Source organism: Callithrix jacchus, chromosome 13 (assembly GCF_049354715.1).
Source record: "Callithrix jacchus isolate 240 chromosome 13, calJac240_pri, whole genome shotgun sequence".
Taxonomy (NCBI): Eukaryota; Metazoa; Chordata; class Mammalia; order Primates; family Cebidae; genus Callithrix; species Callithrix jacchus.
Window position 1 is genome coordinate 4,700,660 of NC_133514.1, and position 16,831 is coordinate 4,717,490.

At 51.8% G+C, this 16,831-nt stretch overlaps 1 protein-coding gene across 7 annotated transcripts in view; it reads left to right on the plus strand.

The window, feature by feature from the left end:
• The first annotated feature begins 8,644 nt into the window (after window positions 1–8,644).
• Window positions 8,645–16,831, plus strand: part of ARHGEF10 (Rho guanine nucleotide exchange factor 10) — a 156,376-nt gene continuing 148,189 nt past the window's right edge. For all 7 annotated transcript variants that reach the window (XM_078347017.1, XM_078347018.1, XM_035269816.3 and 4 more), the window contains exon 1: window positions 8,645–8,774. The gene's annotated coding sequence lies outside the window, so the exon portion shown is untranslated. The remainder of the gene's footprint in view (window positions 8,775–16,831) is intronic.

Here is a 16,831-nt window from a genome sequence, read left to right on the forward strand (position 1 = left end):
CTCTTAGCGTGGGATGAGAGGGGACCATGCTAACCTGACAAGGCCTGTGTGTATTTTGTCCGCCCCTCCACTTCCCCTTCTGCTGCAATCCCTTTTCCTGGGGACATCTACCCATTGTTTTCTCCCTTTGAAACATCCCCAATGTGTTTTCCGTCTGTTTGTGTTGCTATAAAGCAGCACCTGAGGCTGGGTAATTTATAAAGAAAAGAGGCTGATGTGGCCTCTTGTTGGAGGAGAAGCATGGCACCAGCACCTGCATCTGGAGAGAGGCTGAGGCTGCTTCCACTCACGCTGAAAGGAGAAGAGGAGCCTGCACAGCAGAGATCAGAGAGAGAAAGTGGCAGGGGCAGCCGGCATGGTGGCTCACGCCTATAATCCCAGCACTTTGGGAGCCCTAGGCAAGCGGACCACCTGAGGTCAGGAGTTTGAGACCAGCCTGGGCCACACGGCAAGGCCCCATTACTACTAAAAATAGAAAAATCAGCCCAGTGTGGTGGCAAATGCCTGTAATCCCAGCTACTTGGAGGCTGAGGCAAGAGAATCACTTGAACCCGGAGGTGGAGGTTGCAGTGAGCTGAGATCGCACCACTGCACTCCAACCTGGGCAACACAGACTCTCAAAAACAAGAAAGAAAGAAAGTGGAACGAGGGAGGTGCCAGGCTCTTTTTAGCAGCCAGCTCTCCCAGAACTGACAGAGCAAGAACTCAGACACAACCCCCTCCATTAATCTATTCACGAGGGTCCCAGCCCCATAACCCAGACACTTCCCACTAGGGCAGCACCTCCAACACAGGATGCAATTTCGATATGAGACTTGGAGCAGACTCACCTGCAGGCATGGCGGCCTTCTAACGAGATGGGGCGTGGAGTCAGGGAGGCGGGATGGAGAAGGTTCCCAGGCAGAGACTCCCTGCTAGGGAAGCTTTAGAATTCGCTGGGGGTTGGGGGTGTGCTCTAGAGGTCAGCGTGGGGCATTTCACAGGTGGAGGCCAGGGATTCCCATCATGCAGCCCACACACTGGCCGCAGAGTCCAGGGCGGCCTGCGTGGCTTACACGGGGCCCATGGGACGCCGCCTGCGTGAAACGCTGTCTGTAACCATCCTAGCCTAGACGCTGTTTACCTGCAGACACGCACGCTGCACGTCCCAGGAACACAACCGCCATAGAAAGCAAGAGGAGACTCCGTTTGAAAGAGCCCAGGGCGGTGGTCCATGGCTTCCGAACACGCTGCAAACCCACAGGCTGCTCTGGCCTTCGCTTATTTTAGCAGCTTTATGGAGACGTTGTTGGTTGGCACCCAATGAACTTCACGTCATTGCCGTGTGTGCTTCAGTGAGATGTGAGGAATACAGAGCTTGTGAAACCGTCGCCACAGTTAGGAACGCCAGCTTGGCCTCTCCCAAGCCTGCCCGGCTCCTAGGGAACCTGCCTTCCGCATGGCAGCCACCAGCCACCCACCAGAGGCCGGCGCAACTCATCCCTGGGTGGGGTCTGTGTCACTGTCCTTATGTACTTTTGTTTTATTTTAGAACGCTTATAAAGACACAAGCTGATGAGTAGAGATGAATTCACACCAGGAAATGGACTGTGTGTGGTTTGCAAAGCCGGGAGCACGGTCTGTGTCCGGGACCCTAGGAGCTCAGGCAGTTTCCCGGGGAAGTGGCCACAGCAGTCCTATCTGCAGAGCATCCTGTTTTCACAAAAGCATCTTCGATGGCCCCCAGACCGTGTTGTTCTCTGTAAGTCCCAAGTCCCCTGTTGGGACAGCACTGGGAGTGGTGTGGCCTGGTGGGGGCAGGTGACAGGAACACCCATCCCCAGGCTCTCAGATGTGCTGCCCCAGGGACACCTGCCAGGAGAGGCTGCTGGGCCATGCCTCAGGGTGACTGGGGATGGGTGGTCAGGAGGCGAAGGCAGGACATGGAACAGTGAGGTCGGCAGCTTCCTCCCTGCCCTGGATGGCACTTCAGCCTGTCCAGCCACGTCTGGGGTTGGGCAAGCCCAGATAGAGCTTGTAGCTCGAGGCTGGGAGTTGGAGAGGCTTGACGGGGTCCTCTGATTTCCATGCCCCCACCCCCGCACCCCAGGCTCTGAGGAAGCTTCTGAGCCACCCAGACAGAGGTGGTAGCCACACTTACTCAGGGCCTCTGCTGTGTGACAGCCCCACCCCACCTGCACACTGCCCTGGGGTTTCCCTGGAGTGATGTCCGTCCCCTGCAAAGCTGTTCCTGGGTCCCTTGACCGAGCGGCACTGGGTGGAGACTCACTTCTCCCCTCACAGCACCTACACAGCCCTGTGTCCACCCCACGTGAGCTGTGGGCCAGGCAGAGCGCCAGGCACACCCAGGCTGCCTTCATCTTCACGGCCTCTCCAGGGCCAGGGACTGGTGACTAACCCTGTATCTGAAAGATAGCAGGCTAAGGACAGCTGGGGACTTGTCTGAGGTCTCACATGCAGGGACATTCGCCATGCCCGAACTCCGGGTCTTGCCCCTCGCCTGCGGACTGGAGCTATTCTGAAACGCGTGCATGTGATCTCCCTTTCAATGGCGTGATCCTCAGCAACAGTTCAGCCAGTACGAAGTGAGAGGACTGAAGAGATTTAGGGCCTGGATCTTGCACCTAAATCTCTTGGGTGCCTGGGGGCGAGGTCCAGGCAGGCAGGCCATGGGAAGGGCAGGCTGGACCTGGGGCAGAGCTGAAGCTACTGCCCACAGCAGAATTTCTTCTCTGGAAAGCCTTTGAGTACTGAATCAGGTCCCCCTGGATTGTCTAGAAGAATCTCCCTCATTTAATGTCCACTGCGACGGACCTTCTGCACACCAACCAAACGCCTCCCCAGCCACACCTGGACTGGCGTTGAATGAATTACTGGGGACTGTTACTTAGTCAAGATGACATATAAAACCGACCCTCACATTGGGTACCAACGTCCTCCCAATTCTTTACAGGGAACGGAGGCACAGCAATGCAGATTGCAGAGCTGGCAAGGGAAGTGCCTGGGATGTGAACCCAAGAACTGTGCCTGGGAGTGGACACAAGGTTTCATCTTCGGACGGTGCCTCAGGCTCTGCCCAGATGTCCATGGGGTCAGGCGCCCTGACACAAGTCTCTGCATGCTAAAGTGTTGAGCCTTCCAGCTGCCTAAGTAGGGAGCCATTTCTCGTTTTCAGTGAGGAGACTGAGGCTGGGGACGTCGAATGACTAGCCCATGTTCCTCCATGTAGTGGCAGAAGAGGCAGAAGCCCTCAGGCCTTTTTGATGACAGATCCCAGGCCTTCAGGCCCTGCTAGAGCGGACCCCATGCACCCGCTCCTCATGGGGCTTGAAGAACGTCTCTGGAGTAAAGGTGAGCCTAGGACCAGGCTGGCTGTCTTTGCCATGTTTTTCCTTCCTGAATGTCCTACCTAGGGTATAGATCACCCCTACACTGAGCAGAGGCCTTGCATTAAATTTAGTTTGCAACTAATAAAGGGATATTTTATATTCAGTTAATAAAGAGAATCATTTTTTAAAAGGAGCCCAGCTTTTAAAACCCCTTTTTATTGATACATAATTTGTTCCTGCTACTGTAACAAAACCCCAGAGACTGGGTCATTTGTAGACAACAGAAATTTATTTCTCACAATTTTGGAGCTGGGGAAGTCCAAGCCCCACGTGCTGGCAGGTTCGGTGTCTGGGGAGAGGCTGGTCTCCGGGTGGAAGGCAGCACCCTTAGCACTATGTCCTCATGGGTAGGAGGATGAACTGCTCCCTGGCACTTCTTCTACATGGGCACGAATCCTTCCCTCTTAACATACTCACCTCCTAACGCCCCACCTCTTGTGCTATCACATTGATGATGAAGTTTCAACATATGAATTTGGAGGGACGCGTTGAGCTCACAGCATATGCCACAAAGCACCTTACTCTGTCCAGCTTCATCGTCTCACAAAGTGAACACATCCACGTGTCTACAGATCAAATCAAGATGTAGTCACCGTTTTCACTGCTCCCCAGAATTCCTTCGTCTTTCCCAGACGACCCCCAAAAGTAGCCCCTATTCTGATTCCTATTATCTCAGGTTGGTTTGGCACATTCTTCAATTTCATAAAAATTGAATTTTATGCGCCTTTTTGTCTTTTTCACGTTTTGAAGATTCATCTCTGTATTGAGCATATCCATCTATTCCTTTTCATTACTGAATACTATTCTATTATTCATGAAGATACCGTACTTCATGAGTTCACCTGTTGATGGAATTTGTGGTTGTTCCCAGTTTTGAAGTATTTGAACTGTTTTAAATAAAGAATTCTTGTAAAAGTGTTTTTTTTTTTTTTTTTGCTGGGCATGGTGGCTCATGCCTGTAGTCCCAGCACTTTGGGAGGCTGAGGCGGGTGGATTACGAGGTCAGGGGTTTGAGACCAGCCTGACTAACATGGTGAAACCCTGTCTCTACTTAAAAATACAAAAATTAGCCAGGCGTGGTGACGCACACCTGTGATCCCAGCTACTTGGGAGGCTGAGGCAGGAGAATTTCTTGAACCCGGAGGTGGAGGGTGCGCTGAGAGCATGCCATTGCACTCCAGCCTGGGTGACAGAGCGAGACCCTCTCTAAAAACAAAAGTGGTTTTTTGTTTTTTTTTTGAGACAGGGTCTCGCTCTGTCCACCAGGTTGGGGTGCAGTGGCGTGAGCATGACTCTTTGCAGCCCTGACCTCCATGCCTCAAGCAATCCTCCCACTTCAGCCTCCTGAGTAGCCAGGACTGCAGGTGCACACTCTCGTGCCAGACTCCTGGGCTCAAGCAGTCCTCCACCTGGACCTTCTAAAGTGCTGGGGTTATCGGTTTGAGCCACTGTGTCTGGCTGTAAAAGTCTTTCAAGGGACTTTCACTTGCCTTGGGCAAACCTAAAGGTGGGATTGCTGAGAAACGGCCCATTAGTCAGAGTGGCTGTGCTGTTTGCACTCTCAGCAGCCACGCACGCGTAGAGTGGCTCCGGAGCGCACATGTTACGTTTGCCATGTTGGTCTTCAGTGTCCACTGTGTGTGGATGAGGGTGGCGGCCTCCTGTCTGGGTTTACCTTGGGTAACACTGAGCACCATTTCCTGCTTTTACTGGCTATTAGTAAATCTTTGCTGAAGTATTTTAAGTCTTTTGTCTATTTTGAACTAACTCGTTATTTACAGACTTGTTACTGTTGTACTGTTTTGTCCATTTTAAAACACGCTTGTCTTGTTATTGCTCATCTGCAGGAGTTCTCTGTTCACCAGTGCTATGGTTGGAAGCGTTTTCCCCAAAGTTCACGTGTGGAAACTGGATTCCCAATACAGCAATGTTGGAAGGTGCCTAATGGCGGTGTCTGGATCATGGGGGTATGATCCTCATGAATGGATAAATGTCATTACTGAGGCATCAGATTCCTTATAAAAAATGAGTTTGGCCCGTTTTGCACCCTCCCTCTCACTCTCCGCCTCCCACCTTGCACCATGGGACGATGCAGCCAGAAGCTTCTTGACAGATGTGGCTCCTTGATCTGGGGCTTCCCAGTCTCCAGAGCTGTGATAAATGCATTTCTGTTCATTGTAAGTCACCCATTCCCAGGTGTTCTGTTAGAGCAGCACAACAGGGAGGGAGACAAGTGACTTGTGGGATACCTGCACTGCCCCTGAGATCTTCCAGTCTGCGGCTTGCCTTTTCATTTTCTCAATGATGTCACGACATTAGAAATTATGAGCCACTTAATCTTTTTTTTGAGACGGAGTTTCGCTCTTGTTACCCAGGCTGGAGTGCAATGGCGCGATCTCGGCTCACCGCAACCTCCGCCTCCTGGATTCAGGCAATTCTCCTGCCTCAGCCTCCCGAGTAGCTGGGATTACAGGCACGCGCCACCATGCCCAGCTAATTTTTTGTATTTTTAGTAGAGACGGGGTTTCACCATGTTGACTGGGATGGTCTTGATCTCTTGACCTCGTGATCCACCCGCCTCGGGCTCCCAAAGTGCTGGGATTACAGGCGTGAGCCACCGCGCCTGACCCACTTAGTCATTTTTAAATGGTTGGTCCATTCTGCATCTTACCTGAAGATCAATAAGATTTTTCCTTTAGTTCATCCAAGAAACTTTATAATTTTTACACTGTAGTCTATGATCCTTTTGAAATTCCTAAATTATATTTTAATCCTAATAATTTGTAGATAATTTTGTTTTAACATATATAATCATATATATATAGTCTGTAAATAATCAGTTTTTTCTTCCTCAATCCTTATACTTTCTGTTTTTATAACCTGTAACACTTGCTAGATGCTGGAATACAATGCTGAGTAGACTATGGATAGTCGAAGATTTTAGACGCCTTTACAGCATCTGATACAAGCAGCAGATAAAAAAATCAGTAACAGGCCGGGTGTGGTGGCTGATGCCTACAATCCCAGCACTCTGGGAGGCCGAGGTGGGCAGATCACGAGGTCAGGAGATCCAGACCATCGCGGCTAACACAGTGAAACCCTGTCTCTACTAAAAATATAAAAAATTAGCCAGACGTGGTGGCGGGTACCTGTAGTCCTGGCTACTCACTAGGCTGAGGCAGGACAATCGCTTGAACCCAGGAGGGTGAGGTTGCAGTGAGCCAAGATCGTGCTACTGCACTCCAGCCTGGGCAACAGAGCAAGATTCTGTCTCAAAAAACAAAAACAAAAACCAGTAACAGATATGACCTAATTTACATACGTACAACATGATGTCAATGAAAGCAAATACGTTCTTAGCAAGCACCAAAATAGACAATGTGGGGCCGTGAGGCAAGTGTTTGAAAATCTTAAACGATGAAAATAAATTAAAATAGATTATGGTTTAACGCCACAATGGAATTCAACTTTAGTTATAATAAAAAGAAAACCAGAAAGTCCCCAAATATTTCAAAGGTAAACCTAACGTTCCTAAACATCCCATGAGTCAAACAGGGAATCACAACGGAAAATCCCAACTTTTCCGTATCAGGGTAACAGGGCTTACAAAAATAGGGGTGTGTCTCTGAGGAATGCCAGAATGAAGCAGACGGACAGGTTCTATTGGAGCTCCGAATCAGAGGACTTTCTGCCCCACCCGCCTGGAAGGCATTGCCCTGTGGCCCTACTCAGCTGTGTCCCTGGCTACCCTGAGTTCAGGGGCTCAATTCCAGCCACTGAGAAAACGAGTTGTTTGTTCCATAAGCAGTACCATTTCCTCTTATCTCTAGTCTACTTTTTCAGAAAACATAGCAAGTATCAGGATTTTCTCATCGTAGTTAGGTAAACAAGAACTAATTCTGTTGATCTTTTTACTTTTGTTGACCACGACCATCAATTGTCTGTGCAACAGATGTTTGAATAAGGTACCCAGAGAACCCTAGGAATCGAAACCTAAAATAAGTTTTCTAATCTCAAGGTTGCTGAGAGGAAACACCTTTTTCAATTCATAAAAGTAACTTGGTCTGATTCCATAAAACTGGCAAGTGTGAATAACAAATATTGAAAAAATATCACCTTACCTACGATTATTTTTCCAACCATTGTAGTCTTTCCACGTTGGCTATGATTTTTACTCAGTCTAGGATTTTCAGGGAAATGACTTATTCCAGATCACACAAGCCGTAAGGGTACTTAATGTTTGAGTTAATTTCGTGCTGCTCAGCATGCCAAATAGCTCTTTGTGTTTCTTCCATAAAACAAGTGAAAGGCACTAGAAATCTCTAAAAAGTCTGACAGTTCTAAAATGCTGACATAAATTACTTCTATGACTCAGAGATTTGGGTAGGAGAAGGCATATGTTCAATGCGTTGACCGGGTAATAACATCCTTCGGTTATCTTGGTTAAAAGTGTCTTCGTTTCTCTTTCTTTTTCTGTAATAGTAATTATAAGGATACTCGGTTTCCTTTTTAAAAGTATAAGATAAATTCATGCTCAAGGTAAACAATTCCAATAACTCCGAAGGGGCCAATTCACTGGAAAGGTCCCAGGAAAAAGCGAGTGCTTCCTGGTAAGAAGCAAGCTTCAAAAACTGCCTCGGAACTGAAGTCATCGCATTTCCAAACGCCCAAGCCTCGGCTGGTCCAGGGCAGCTGGCGCTGAAGACCCGGAACGCCCTGTGGGCGGGGCCCGCTCAGGACCCAGGGACCGGGTCTCTAGGGACGGGTCGGGTGGGGTCCCGACGCCCCCTCCCCGTGTGGGCAGGTCGGGGCATGGGGGGAGGCGATGCTCTGGGGGGAGGATTAGGGTCTGCCCGGCGCCCCCTCCCCATCGGACGCAGCTCCGGGCCGGGAGCGGCTCTCGGGGAGGGCGCAGATGCTGTGGGGGGGGAGGGCGCAGATGCTGTGGGGGGGGAGGGCGCTGGGTCTGCCGAGCACCTCCCCCCGCAGGGAACTGGCCCAGGGGTCCGATCATAGCTGGGCAGGCTATGATCCGGGGGCGGGAGCCGCCGCACGCGCCCCCTCCCACGCGTGCGCAGCCCCGGCGGGGCACTTGGGAGCGGGAGGGGGCGCGGGCGGCCACGTGGCCTCGAAGGAATGCGCGGGCGTGTGGGCGGGGCGCGGCCGAGAAACCGGCAGGTGCTGCGACCAATGGGCGGCCGGCACGGCCTGGGTCCACCAATGACAGCGTGGTGGGTGGAGCCGGCCGTCCGGGCGGGAGGGGCCTGGCGCATCCCTGTCGCGCGGGTGCGCGATACGGGACGGACGGGGTCGTGGGGGACGTGGGGGTCGGCGGGGGACAGCAGGGGACAGCAGGGGACGGCGGGCTGCGTCCTGGCCGCCGAGGTGAGTGCGGGCCCCGCAGGCTTCTGGTTTGCTTTGAGAGTTGCACTTCTGCCCGGCTCCCACCCTGAGGTGGGGAGGCGCCCCCGACCCCCAGCACAGACGTTGCAGGGAAGGGGCTAAGACCCCCGAGCAGCTCCTCCTTTGGCGGCGCCCCCGGCACCTCAGGATAACGGCGCGGGCCTGGGCGCGGGGCGTCGGGACCGGCCGCAGGGACCCCCGGCTCCAAGGGCAGGAGGGAGCCCCGATCAGCTTAAGGAGCCCGAGGGGCGAGCAGGGGTCGTGTGGGGTCGTGGAGTAACTTGGATTTTTTGGTAAAGAGGAAGAACGGGTCCTCCTCTGGATGGAGGGGAGGATAGGTGTAAGAAAAGCCGGCGTCTTTCCCCGGCATCCCACCTGTCCCCCACGTCACCAGCTCCCCACCCCAGCTGTTCCTGTGTACCCCACCTGTCCTCCTGAACCCCCTGTTCACCCTGCACCCTACCAGTCCCCCGGATCCCAGCTGTTCTCCTGCACACCACCAGTTCCCTCTGCACCCCGACTGTTCCCCATCCCACCAGTTCCCTGCACCCCCGCTGTCCCTATGTACCTCACCTGTCCCCCCAAACCCTCCTGTTCACCCTGACCTCCACTAGTCCCCCAGACCCCAGGTGTCCCCCCAGACCCCAACTGTCCCCCCACCCCACCCTTCCCCCCGCACCTCACCCACACCTGTCTCCCGTACCCCACCTGTTCATCCTGTACCCTGCCTGTCTGCCTGCACCCCACCTGATCATCCTGTACCCCACCTGTTTCCCTTGTACTCCACCTGTCCCCTGTACCCCATCTGTTCCCTGGCACCCCACCTGTTCACCCTGCACCCCACTCATTCTCCCTTGCATCTCACCTGTTATCCCATACCCCACCTGTCCCCCTTACCCCAGCTGTTCCCCCTGCACCCCACCTGTTCACCCTGTACCCCAACTGTCCCCTGCATCCCAACAGTCCCCACTGCACCCCACCTGCTCCCCTGCACCCCACAGCTTGCTGGTGCCCAGGAAGCCCAGGTAGAGTCTGAGGAAAGCTGCCCTCGGTCCACAGGCTCCATACCCGCCTGTCCCAGCCACACTCCGCCTCCATGGGCCCCTGGGCCCTGAAGGTGAAGTCTGAGTACCCCTCCAGACTGTCGCCAGGAAATCACATTCTCAGGCAGCTGGAGGTGAACTTGCTGCCGTCTAATATTGATTCTAGTCACTAACTTTTGCTACTAGTAAAAATTCTCATTGATTCAAGATGCAGTGGGTTTTAAGTCTTTTCTCTGGTTGACCATAACCTGAGGATGGTCCGGTCACTTCTAGATTTCTGTGTAGGCTTGACTTAATTTCCACATAGGTGGAAGCTCTAAGAAGTAACAATTCCCTGCTGCTTATTATTAATAATATGTTTTGAACACACACTTTATAGAAAATAATTTTGTTGGGAGAGAGAGATGATTACTGAGGTTTACACTTTGTATATTTTTCAAAATACGCTTTGTCCCTCTGCCTCTCAGCATTTATTTGATTGGCTTTACTGGCTAACATGGGCAGTTGCTGATGGTGTAGCTTTGTGTAGTCGGATAAGACTCCATGATTTCTCAGCAGTAAGAAAAGGCATTTGTGTAGGGTGCTGTTTGTAATTCATTAGTTGTAGACAGTCGGGGATGAAGTAAAGTTAAAAGCTATTCAAAGTAGCTTTTTGTGCACTTAAAAGTTGATGCTTGACTTCCAAATTTAACCAAATTTGTCTTCTGGGTGCTTTGGTAGCTGCCTTTCCTCTGCAGTTTGTGTGTTTGTGTACATGTGTGTGTTTCTGTGTGTATGTGTGTGCATTTGTGTGTGCTCACCTGTATTTGTGTGTGTGTGTGTGAGAGAGAGAGAGACTTGTAGATGGAGGCATTGGGTGGTGTGGAGGGTGTGGAGTTAGAGACCTGGCTTGAGGTGGGGAGGCTTTTCCTGGATCTGGTGAGTCCAGGCTTCCCAGGGGACTTCAGGGTGCTCACTTGCAAAGTTGCTAGAAGGCATCGTCTGTGGAAGTGCTTCTTAAACCAAAAATGTTTGCTATAAATTAGAGCAAAATGAAAATGCACTGAAGATGGTCGTATTCTGTGAACGATGTGAAAACATCATAATGAGACATACTGCAGAGCACATGGCAGGAGGCATTCAATGAACAGCTTGGATCTGGAGATGCTCAGAGAATCTCAGTGTTTCATGCCTGTGTTTTTATAGTTTGCCTGGGTAGAAAGGTAAGTGGTGTGAAATAAGACAGAAGGATATCAGCCGGGTGTGGTGGCTCACCCCTGTAATCGCAGCGCTTTGGGAAGCCGAGGCAGGCAGATCACCTGAGGTCAGGAGTTCAAGACCATCCTGGCCAACACGGTGAAACCCATTTCTACTAAAAATACAAAAATTAGGGCTGGGTGCGGTGGCTCACACCTGTAATCCCAGCACTTTGGGAGGTCGAGGCAGGTGGATCACGAGGTCAAGAGATCATGACCATCCTGGTCAACATGGTGAAACCCCGTCTCTACTAAAAATACAAAAAATTAGCTGGGCATGGTGGCGCGTGCCTGTAATCCCAGCTACTCAGGAGGCTGAGGCAGGAGAATTGCCTGAACCCAGGAGGCGGAGGTTGCGGTGAGCCGAGATCGCGCCATTGCACTCCAGCCTGGGTAACAAGAGCGAAACTCCGTCTCAAAAAAAAAAAAAAAAAAAAAAATTAGCCAGGCGTGCTGGCAGGTGCCTGTAATCTCAGCTACTTGGGAGGCTGAGGCAGGAGAATCACTTCAACTTGGGAGGTGGGGGTTGCATTGAGCAGAGATGGTGCCACTGCGCTCCAGCCTGCGTAACAGAGTGAGACTCTGTCTTAAAAAAAAAAAAAGACAGAAGGGAAGCATAGCTGTTAGTCATCCATGAGGGAGAATTTCAGCTTTCTCCCTTCACCAGGCTACCAGGCTTCTGTGAGTGTAATGTTGGAAAGTTCTGGGGAGCTTTGCAGTGGGAAGGGGTGGTCTGGGCCCAGGGGTTGCCAAGGGTCTGAGAGGTCGGGAGAGCAGAGGGGCAGGTGGGCTAGCCTCAGGGGAGGGCCTGTTTGTCAACCCTGGCCAGGAGGGGGCCTTGCCTGGGTTGAAGATGGGGCCACTGCCCCAGGTCCATCTGAGGACGGGCAGGGTTACCTGTAAGAAGGATAGATGTGGTAAGGGGCCCTGGGAGAATGCCCTGCCACCATTCCCACCCTGACACACACACACACACACACACACCTGCCACTCTATTCCACCTCAGCCACACACACCCATACACACACACACTTCTGCTACTCTATTCCACTTCACACACACACACACATACACACACACACACACTTCTGCCACTCTATTCCACTTCAGACACACACACACACACAAACACAAACACACACACACACTTCTGCCTCTCTATTCCACTTCAGCCTTTTCCTAGTTGCCAGGCCTGGGCATGGCATGGCATGGCATGGTTCTATTTGTTTTCTGTGAGTTTTCAAATTTTTGATTGTAAAAATGATCTTTTTGTGTTCTTTTTTCGGAGATAGAGTCTGGCTCTGTCACCCAGGCTAGAGTGCAGTGGTGGGATCTCAGCTCACTGCAGTCTTTGCCTCCGAGTTCCAGTGATTCTCCTGCCTCAGCCTCCTGAGTAGCTGGGGTTACAGGTGTGCACCACCACGCCAGGCTAATTTTTGTATTTTAGCAGAGACGGGGTTTCACGTGTTGGCCAGGCTGGCTGTAACCTCCGGACCTCAAGTGATCCACCCGCTTCGGCCTCCCAAAGTGCTGGGATTACAGGGGTGAGCCACCATGCGCCTGGTCAAAACAATCATTTTTAATTTTTATTTTTTTAGGACTAGTCAAGTGCAGTAGTGAGAAGGGAGGAAAGAGTAGAACAAGGAGTTCGGTCTGTGACTGACTGTGAAATAACTGTCTACCTCCGGACCAGCCAAAACCGTCATTTTCAATCGTGCATTATTCCTTTCCTTCCGTCATTGCCATTTCCTGCTTTTCTTATATCATTCAAGCGTGCCTGCCCGTAGAAAGTGCTGTCTGGGAGTTGTTGATATTTTGTGTTTTTGTTAAATGATGTGAAAAAGATGGAAAATATTTCTTCAAATGCTGTGGATTCAAAGTTTTTCTCTCCCATGGTTCACTTCTGATATGGGAAATAACTTTGTAAACTAAAACATGGTGTCCAGAGCTGGGACTGGTGCGGTGGCTCCGGGGAGGGAGCAATGGGGAAGCGTGTCGGTGGTTACAGGCGTGTGCACAGATGCGTGGCAGTCTGTGTAGAACAGGCCTGGCTAGATCTGCGTTGGCAGAGGTGCCAGTTACCATCTTGGCCATTCTGGGCTCCGGTATCTTAATGACAGTTAGTCCCTGGGGACTCAAACTGGGGATTTAATGAAGAAAACCGGAGGCATGGTTGTGGAACCCCAACACGCTCTCCACTGGTAACTGCAGACAGCCAAGCCCCTTTTCAGCCAGCCGGGCTCCTGCGAGTCGCAGGCTTTGCTTCTGTGCTGAGGTCTCGTTCTCTGTCCTGTCGTGGTCCCACGGCTTGTGCTCCAGCTGTCGGGAGGCTGACGTACACTTGTATGTGATCATTATTCTTATGTTCCAAGAAACCAGTCTGGACATTTACTTTGCAATACAAATACCAAAAGGAAGACTTAAGAGTAAAATTTGAAATCTACTTTGACAGATGTTCAAAGTGAATTTTGAGCTTTTGTCTTCTTATTGATGTGGGTGCTTAAGAGCGGACTACATAGGAAAGGCCAGGGAATTCTATTTTGGTGAAACTGTGGCATGCACACTTACTGTTTTATTCTGTTGTGAGACTGGTGTGCATACTTACTGTTTTATTCTGTTGTGAGACTGGTGTGCACACTTACATTTTATTCTATTGTGAGACTGTGGCGTGCACCCTCACTGTTTTATTCTATTGTGAGACTGGTGTGCACACTTATGTTTTATTCTATTGTGAGACTGATGTGCACACTTACTGTTTTATTCTGTTGTGAGACTGGTTTGCACACTTACGTTTTATTCTATTGTGAGACTGATGTGCACACTTACTGTTTTATTCTATTGTGAGACTGATGTGCACACTTACTGTTTTATTCTGTTGTGAGATTGGTGTGCACACTTACATTTTATTCTGAGACTGATGTGCACACTTACTGTTTTATTCTATTGTGAGACTGGTGTGCCCAGTTACTGTTTTATTCTGTTTGCTTACTTTTATGAAATGAAAATAAAGCAGTGATTTTAATGCAGTTTCTGATATTCTGTAAGGAACAAGAGAAAAGCGAGTCAGAAGAACATTCCGTAAGTTAACGTGTTATTTAGTGCATATACGAGCGGAAGCAGAGGCCGGGAGGCCTTGAGCTTCGGGGAGGGAGCAGGCGGCAGGGCCTCAGGACACCTGCGGGGGCAGCGGGCCAGCCCGAACAGGCCAGGAGCTCCCAGCCTCCACAGTAGCGCTCACTTCGGGCCTGAGCTGGGTCGTCCCAATAGGAAACCTGCGTGGGCCGTGTAGACATAACCCAGAGAGCTCCAGAGTGAATGACACTCCTGGCTCAGAAGCTCAGTATGTTTTGTGTGAGGCTCTGAGCTATGATGGAAGGAATTTGGTGGGTCTTCCTCATTGTGCGTGCACGTCTGAGCCGGGCTGGGCCAGCGGCCTTGAACCAGTGGCTGTGAGGCTCGGCTTGTGGGCAGTTGCCCTGTGTGGGCCAGGCCAGCTCGAGGTCCGCGGAGGGCTGGAGCCAGCCCCGACCCTGGCCCGTCTGCCACAGCAGTGATGAGAACATCGTCTTCTGCTTTGTTCTCAAGCCCTTGACTCAGCAGGCCCGTGGGAGGCCGCCCACACGAGGGGCCCTGATCCACGTCCTGTGGCTGCCTGTGCCTCCATGGAAGCTGCAGCTTAGCGGCTTCATGTCCTTCGTGTGGGCAGAGGCACTGCTTGCAGAGCAGGGTTGAAGAGAATTCCTTCCTCTGGAAGCTCTTGTCCTGTGTTGTGTACAGAAGACCCATTTTCAACTGCAGCCAAAGTTTGAACTCGTGCTCAGAGGTGCCAGGGGTTGCCCAGGGTCGCAGCTCTTCATTCGCGGTCCCGAATCCAGGGTCTGCAGGGGAAGGAGGTGCCGCGAGGCCAGGGGAGGCTGCTGGGATGGTGGCAGGCACTCCGCTCCTGAGTAGTGTTGAGACATGCACGTTTCTCCATGATCTAATAGGAAGGAATGAAAGGTGCAGCATTTTGCCAGCTGATGAAAACGTTTGGGCGGCAAGTCATAGCTACTGGTAGCAGGAAGGAGAGAGGACCTTTGCCAGTGTGCAGTCTCCGAGGCGATCTCCAACAGGCAGAGGGCTGGAGTTTGGAGGCAGCTCCTGCTTGCTGTAAAGAGCCGCTTCCCTGCTCTGTTCTGTCTGCAGAAGCAGATGGCCTGGAGGGCAAGGACTCCTGGTGACAAGAGGAGTATCAGACAAGGGAGAGAGACTGTGTGTACCCACCTGTAGTCCTGGGAGATTTCCGGTGCTGTCCGCAGGCATGTGTGGCAGGTGGCTCATTTCCCATGGGGCTCAGGTGGCCGTCCTCAGTGGACTTGGTGTCTGTCCAGCACCCAGGCTGCCAGGAGACTCCAGGGCCATGCAGACACCTGCAGGCACCTCCTCAGTCCCTCAAGGCCTTTCCCCATTGGCTTAGACTTAGTGCCCTTTTGTGCTCATGTATTTTTTTTTTTTTTTTTTTTGAGACGGAGTCTTACTCTGTCGCCAGGCTGGAGTGCAGTGACGCAATCTTGGCTCACTGCAACCTCCGCCTGGGTTCAAGCGATTCTTCCGCCTCAGCCTCCCGAGTAGCTGGGACCACAGGCGTGTGCCACCATGCCCGGCTAATTTTTGTATTTTTAGTAGAGACGGGGTTTCACCATGGCCAGGACGGTCTTGATCTCTTGACCTCATGATCCACCTGCCTCGGCCTCCCAAAGTGCTGGGATTACAGGTGTGAGCCACTGCGCCCGGCTTGTGCTCATGTATTTTTTAAAACAAGTTTTTATACTTAAAAAACTAACTTCTAAAAGAAGGAACAACCATTTACACATGGGGAAAATGTACCCATGGCCATATGACAAGCACTGGCAAATCTGGAAACCACCTAATAAGAGACGTGTGTCTTGTGCATACCCGCCACATGCTGAGTACTAAGCACTCTCATATCCCATGACACGGAGAGAACCACCTGTCCTTAGCCCTTGGAGGGACCCGCCACGTGCTGAGTACTAAGCACTCTCACATCCCATGACACGGAGAGAACCACCTGTCCTTAGCCCTTGGAGGGACCCGCCACGTGCTGAGTACTAAGCACTCTCACATCCCATGACACGGAGAGAACCACCTGTCCTTAGCCCTTGGAGGGACCCGCCACGTGCTGAGTACTAAGCACTCTCACATCCCATGACACGGAGAGAACCACCTGTCCTTAGCCCTTGGAGGGACCCGCCACGTGCTGAGTACTAAGCACTCTCACATCCCATGCCACAGCGTGAACGCAGAGGCCATGTGCGTGCCCTAGTGGGGCTGGCATCTTTGTGTTAAGGAAAGTGAAGTCATACAATGGGAAGCTGTGGAAAAATGTGGCATCAACGGGGCCACCAGGCGCCAGGAGGAGGGATTTGCAGTTGAATAGGAACCATGGCAGGCTGGGCACCTATGGAATGGGGCAATTGCCTGAAATGCTGATGGAGCTGAGAGATAAGCCGAGCCCATATCCACAGAAGCTCATTCCCAGTGGCAGGAAGGAGCATCTGTGTGGCCCTGAGGTGGTTCACCCAGCATGTCTGGGAACAGCAGGTTGGCCAGGGCTGGAGGGCGGAAGGCAAGAGGGGACTGGTGAATGCAAGGTCAGCGAGGCCCATGGAGGGACAGTGTATGACATCCGTGGAGGGACAGCGCGTGACATCTGTGGAGATGGCCTGTGACATCCACGGAGAGATGGCGTTTGACATTCGTG